The sequence below is a fragment of the Nannobrachium achirus genome (genome assembly GCF_963921795.1).
Source record: "Nannobrachium achirus genome assembly, chromosome: 10".
Taxonomy (NCBI): Eukaryota; Metazoa; Chordata; class Actinopteri; order Myctophiformes; family Myctophidae; genus Nannobrachium; species Nannobrachium achirus.
In genome coordinates, this window is record NC_137819.1 from 12,662,815 (window position 1) to 12,669,858 (window position 7,044).

Consider the following 7,044-nt stretch of genomic DNA (forward strand, 5'->3'; position numbering starts at 1 on the left):
CAGTTTAACGTCACTGCAGAAGGTAGCCAAGCACCCAGTTGGCAAAAAAAATTGCAGTCCTTACAAGTAAATAAATTTAAACTTTATTATAAGATAAAGTACCAAAGTATTGGCATCAAAATATACTTCAGTACATACAACAACATTTCACCAATTAACACAGTATAAAATGCTACAAGTCCTTCATTAAAACCAGCATTCTGAAGCTCAAGTCAAACTCATCTTCATCCTCCTCTGCGTCATTACAGGCAGCTGTAGAATAAAACAAAAACATTTGTCAGCAAAACACTAGTCATATGATCACAACAAGTTTTCTTCAGACCCAATTTGACTATTTCTTGTACACTGGCAGGTTCAGTTTCCTCCGAACAGAAACACATTCTCAGGTCAGGATAGTTATTCCAGTTATTGAAACGATAAAGTCAAATTGGAAGTGATAGAACGAAATAGAAACAAACATAATTGGAACTGGTACGATGTGAAACTGAAGGAATTCCGGAACACTAGCAATAATTACAATCAATACAGAGCTTGAACTTAACAAAAGCCTTTGTTTTAACACAATATCACCTACAGAACCGATTAGCTTAGTGTCGCCTCAGTAGATAATCAGACTGCCATTAAGGACATGCCTGTAGATGTTCTAGAGAGGCTGCTGTTGTAGGATCACTGCGTAAAGAGTCAGCCCACGACCAGCTGAATGACTCCCTTTGAAAATGATCCACTAAGTTCTACATGGTGGCATAGGATTTGTATTAAAGATTTAAGATATATTCCAACTCAAACATTTAAGATAGTTTTGAAAATAAAATATCTGATTTTACAAGCCTGTAGATTGGAGCCGAATTTGATGTTGTATTCATTTAGCTGGGGACCACCTGGAAAGCTCCTGTGGTCCTTGAGAAGGACCACTGCCATTACTGCTTACCTTGAACTGTCCCCTTCATGGTGCTCCTGTCCCTGGAAGCCCATCAGCTCACACTGATCCACTCCCTAAGAAAAATACACTTTTATTACATAAAGCACAGACACATGTCGGATACAAACATTTCATCTCCATAATCCTTGTCATAAATTAGTGACCCATTTTTGTATAAAAAAAAAACTACAGCCTCTCCTCCTGGAAAAGTAGCCTGCTGATATATACGTCATTGTCCTTGGATTGATTTTAAACTTTTAAATGATCGGCCTACCAATGAACACTACCAGTTGAGTAGTGTGAAATGGTGCCATCTTTATGATCATTAGTGAGGACCAGTTATATGAAGATATGGTTGACAATGGGCGAGGTGGTTCTTTAAGAGCTTGTGTCTAAATTAGCCTTTACATCCAACATGTGAAGTAAACTGAACATGTTCCCAGCAGGTCACTCCAGCAGATATGCTGGTGAAACCCACTGGAGTTACTTTATGGTCATTTCCACAGCGAGTCAGGAACTGAGTCTCCTGAAAGCCTTGGTATATGACCAACACACGCATACTCAACTGTTACAAATGAGCAAATTATTCACTGAACTCACTTTGTGCAGACAGCCAACCTACAAGCTCTCACAGGTGTGTCGCAGAGGCAACGTTTAGCGTTGTGAGCTTGTAGGTCTGCTATTCTCTTGGCACGCACCAAACACTTGACAGATGGTGGGGCACATTACTTGCATTCAGCGGCTGTGGAGAAAGCATGTCCTGGGCCATGAATCTGAAACAGGAAAATAAAATGTTTTAAGTGTGAATGTTTAAAATGGAAAGTCTAATTACGGTACAATGCACTGCTAACCCTGTTTCCACAGATTTACCAGGACTCCAAACACACAGTAAGGAGACCAACGATGCGAAGTGGAGTTTATCTAGCACCGACTTATGAACATACCAGCTGATGGAGCAACTGGCTGCAGATACCATGCAGTGCACATACAATACTAGGATTGCTGGGCTGCAGGGCAAACCAATGGAAGGAATCTGAACTGGCAAAATCCTAATAGATCAGTAGATCTTCCTGCTTGTGTCATCATGGAACAAGTGTATCGGAGTTGTTCACTACTTGTATCTTATGTAAAAGTTTAAAGGGAACAAATACAATGTATGGTAGAGTAATTTACCATACATCAGCATGGTAGGGTATCTGAATGCAATATAACTTGCATTTGTCTCCCTGCACTTTTATTGAGACATTTAGATCGTATCAAAAGGTCATGTCTTGCCTAGAGACATGATCTGACAAATGTCAGGATTACATTATCAGGACTACTACTAAGTTACATAGCATATTAAAATGCATTTGTCATCTAAACGCTTTGTTTTACCATTATGGAACCGTAGCGTGGAATCGAGAAGGATACACATTCATATCCAGTACATCGTTTACTTGACTTGCACCAGAGCATTACTCACCAGTAGAAGCACTCCGCTTCAGCACCACCATCTTGCGGTTGTAAGCAGGACCTAAAAGCACATTGACGAAGCAGGATGAGACAATGGAGACTAAGAGGATGTATGCTTTAGTACGTTCTGCACAGATACATCATCATTATAACAAAACACCACTACTTTACAAGTCAAGGTTTGTTCTGCAGTGATATCCCACAAGGACAATGGCAGTGACCATGAGGGTAAAGCAATACCACAGGTTTTTTCTTTGAGGCATTTCCAACGCCTAGACCCCACAATGAAAGAGGCTGACGGGATAGACCTCAACAGCAACAACTAGACATACAGAGTATTATCAAAACATGTAAAACTAGTGTACAATGTCAATTACCTGAACGCTTCACAGTGGAATGCCATTCTTCTCCTGTAGAGGACACAAGCGGCACATCAATGAGGACATCATCTGACAACATTCATACATGAGCTTGATGGAGGACTTTGTTCAGACAGGCCACTTTTCATTCACACTTAACATATTTAGCAAATCATCATGACACGACCCATATGTCACCCATTAACTGCATCTCCCATAGCATTCTTTTCAAAGACTTCACAAATGTAACATAAAAACATACATAGCTACAAGTTTGACATTGTGGATCCTAAATGAACGGCTTACCTTCAACCAAAACCTTGAGGATGCTCAGGTCACTGGCATCCAGTCAGCTCACACCTGAACAAGAACAAATAAAACTATCACAGAAAGCACACACACAATATACAGTACATTGCCGTTTGACAGAAACATCTCCACAAGTCATCTTTACAGTGCCTTACAATAAAGAGTGCATATAATTTATAATGCAACTATGACAGTAACCACAAGCTCACACGTTATGCCATTTTGAAACATTTCTGAATATGTTCAAGTTATAACATGCATAAAATGGGGAGACCATGTTGGAAGTGCCTTATAAACCAAATATTGAAACCCGGATATTATTAAGAGCTTGTGCCCTAAATGGGTCTGTTGATACGATGTGTGAAGTAAAGTGAAAATGTTCCCAGCAGGTCACTCCAGCAGATGTGCTGGTGAAACCCACTGGAGTTACTTTATGGTCATTTCCACAGCGAGTCAGGAACTGAGTCTCCTGAAAGCCTTGGTATATGACCAAGGCACATGTAGAACTTTTACAAATGACCAAAATAGTCACTGAACTCTTCAGCCAACCTACAAGCTCTCACAGGTGTGTCACGGATTCAAGCGTTGTGAGCTTGTAGGTCTGCTATTCTCTTGGAACACTGGACAGATGATGGGACACATTACTTACATTCAGCAGCTGTGGAGAAAGCCTGTCTTGGGCCATGAACTGAAGTATCTGAAACAGGAAAAATAAAATGTTTTTAGTGTGAATGTTAAAAATGTAAAGTCTAATTCCAACAGGCTGTTAACCCTGTTTCCACAGATTTACCAGGACTCCAAACACAGAGTAAGGAGACCAACGATGCGAAGTGGAGTTTATCTAGCACCGACTTATGAACATACCAGCTGATGAAGCAACTGGCTGCAGATACCATGCAGTGCACATACAGTACAATACGAGTGGCTCGTAACCCATTTAGGCCTGGGATTATTTCATGATTTAACTGATGAAAAATAGCAGATATACAAGCTCACAGCGCAGCACCGAGTGCTGCGCTGCAAGCTTGTAGATCTGCCATTTTTGAAAAGTCATGAAAATTTGTGCAAATCTTTGAATATACGTATTTTTAAAGTGAACATTTGTAACTCAAATCTCGCTTCTGGGGGTCCCTGGATCTAAATATTTTTAAATGGCGGTCCGTGGCCAAATACATATAATTTTGGGGGTCCTTCATGTGAAAAGGTTTGCGCACCACCGACAGAAACATAGGTTTTTCAAAATATTCAAAATTTTTTAAAGATTGAAGGTCGCAGCGCAAGCTTGTAGATCTGCCATTGTTCAATAGTTAAAGCATAAAATAATACGCAATAATGCGTTGCGTACCCATTCTAAATGGGTTAAGCCTTTTCAATTCAAGGACACCTAAATTGATGTGGATTATTCCACATCAGAAACGATAAAATCCAACCAAACCAATAACTGCATACACCAGCATAGGTAGAAGAGCAATACGAACATTACTCACCAGTGGAATCACTCCGCTTAAGCACCATCATCTTGGGTTTGTTAAGGACCTAAAAACAGTGGACAAAACAGGATGAGACAATGTTCACCCCCATCTACAGTAGAGTATCATGCTCCAGTATTTTCTGCGGTTTTGATAAAGCAGGGTCATTTATGGGGCTAAGGTTTGTTCTGCAGTGATATCCCACAAGGAAAATGGCAGTGACCATGAGGGTAAAGCAATACCACAGGTTTTCTCTCTGAGGCATTTCCAACGCCGAGACCCCACAATGAAAGAGGCTGACGGGATAGACCTCAACAGCAACAACTGTACATAGAGTGCCATCAAAAGATTTAGAATAAAACTCATGTAGATTGGTAACATGGACTCAAGATTACCTGAACATGAATGGCATCATGATGTTCTCCTCCTGTAGGGACACACATCATGGGAGACATTAGGTGACAGTTATGAAGACAACATTCATTCATACACAACTGGATGCAGGACTTGGTTCAGACAGGCCACTTCTCATCACACTTCAGAGCAGTTGAACATATTTAGCCAATCATCATGACACACGGATTGTGGAGCCCGACCCATACGTCACCGATTTGACTTTAATGCCAAAATCAGTCCAGGGCAAGCCTTCGGTAGCTGAATTCTAAAGCTCCCACGCAAATTTCAAAGATTTCACAAATGCAAAATAAAGCCTAATTTAAACCATTTAGGGCCTTGAAAAGGAATGTTCCCTCTTCTCCCAACAAATTTGATTAGAAAATACTGTTTTGCTGGGCTAAGTGAAATCAGATCAGATTCAAATATCTGCCATGGGTCGGGCTGTATTTAGTGTGTATATTGCACATACTTGATGCTTCAACTTACCACTGCAGTTTGCTCTGAGGAACTGGGTTCTCAGACATTTTCATGTCAAGATCTCCCAAGTTGATATGCAGTTCACCAGACCCTCAGATCCCTATAAAGAGAAGAGTTGGATTGTTAATAATAATACATCGAACTTATATAGCACTTTTCAAGGTACTCAAAGTCGCTTTAGATAAAAATAAAAACAACTTTATTACGACAATGTTAAAAGGATAAAATCTAAGAAGTACAAATGTTTAATTTTTTTTTTCTCTGAATGTTTCTAAAATAACAAATCTAAGAAGCTCATTATGCTCTAGGTCTAGGATAAGAATCATGAGATATCCTGTTTACTAAAGAGCTGGAGAGTTTGGTTACTGAACACCAATAGTAATGTGTGCCATCGCAATAGAGCTTAAACCTTTAACACAACATGCAACCACTTACACTTACAGGGTTCATTATGATTCTATTGAATGATGAATTGTCCAGTCTCATAAGTAACACTGCTGTGGAAAATGGCACAGCAGTGGGTTGCAAGAGAATGGATCGTTCTGTGCACTGTGCACATGCTGGAGGCCCACCAAGTCAAGACCTCAGCTGGTGCTGTGCATGCAACACTAACAGACCTAGACCACAGGGATCCTGTAGTTCTGTACAGAGAACAGCCAACCTACAAGATCTCACGGGTGTGTCATGGATGCAACGTTTAGTGTTGTGAACTTGTAGGTCTGCTATTCTCTTGGCGCACACCCAACATTGGACAGATGGTGGGGCACATTACTTACATTCAGCGGCTGTGAAGAAAGCATGTCTTGGGCCATGAAGGAACCTGAAACAGGAAAATAAAATGTTTTAAATTGTGAAATAAAATAGAAACATTTTAAAGTCTAATTACAACAGGCCGTTAACCCTGTTTCCACAGATTTACCAGGACTCCAAACACAGAGTAAGGAGACCAACGATGCGAAGTGGAGTTTATCTAGCACCGACTTATGAACATACCAGCTGATGGAGCAACTGGCTGCAGATACCATGCAGTGCTGATACAGTACAATACCAATGGTTCTTAACCTTTTTAATTTCAAGGAATGTTTTAGATTTCCCCATGCTGTCATTTTAGAGCCCCCCAGATGTAGGTCAGAAGGTGGAGCCATGATCGGCAAGATACGGCCTGGCTGCATGAGACTAGCAATGATCACAGTAGATTGCTTAATTCCCAACAACTACTAGTCTAATCAATACTAACCTCTTGTGTCCCAGGAGCAGACATACATTATTTCTTTGTGTCAGTCTTCAATTAACAGTGTAGACACCTGACCTGTGAACGAAACAGCATAATGATTAACATAAAGTACACTCCCAGCCACTGAGGATGTGAGTGTAGATTGGATTCCCAGGTATTTTAATATGTTTATCTATCGGTGGACTGTGGCCTAATGCACATCAAACGTCTTGCGTGTGTTCATGGTTTTATGTAGCTATGGACCAGAGGCTGAGCTAGACTTCATGTATCAGGTCTCATTGTCACCATCCAGCAACGGGCAGTGCAGTGGTGAAAGCAAAACCTGAAGTCAATCTAGCCAATGCAAGCATGGATCGTACCCACTGAAGAGGAACCTCCACTCAATATGACACTGGCATGGTCTACACACACCTACCATGGCTTGGG

General features: G+C 40.7%; 2 long non-coding RNA genes across 3 annotated transcripts; both read right to left on the reverse strand.

The window, feature by feature from the left end:
* Positions 1–954: 954 nt before the first annotated feature.
* LOC308292670 lies at positions 955–4,580 on the reverse strand. Of its 2 annotated transcripts, XR_013962418.1 has the most exons (7): positions 4,530–4,580; positions 3,692–3,739; positions 3,040–3,093; positions 2,752–2,784; positions 2,385–2,435; positions 1,520–1,692; positions 955–993 (listed from the first exon to the last, which is right to left on the reverse strand). It is a non-coding gene; the product is annotated as an uncharacterized lncRNA (long non-coding RNA). The 2 variants fall into 2 exon arrangements; XR_013962419.1 differs by lacking the exon at positions 955–993 and having other exon boundaries at positions 1,333–1,692.
* Positions 4,581–5,411: 831 nt separating this feature from the next.
* LOC308292671 lies at positions 5,412–6,678 on the reverse strand. The gene is made up of 3 exons (XR_013962420.1): positions 6,622–6,678; positions 6,161–6,204; positions 5,412–5,484 (listed from the first exon to the last, which is right to left on the reverse strand). It is a non-coding gene; the product is annotated as an uncharacterized lncRNA (long non-coding RNA).
* Positions 6,679–7,044: the final 366 nt, after the last annotated feature.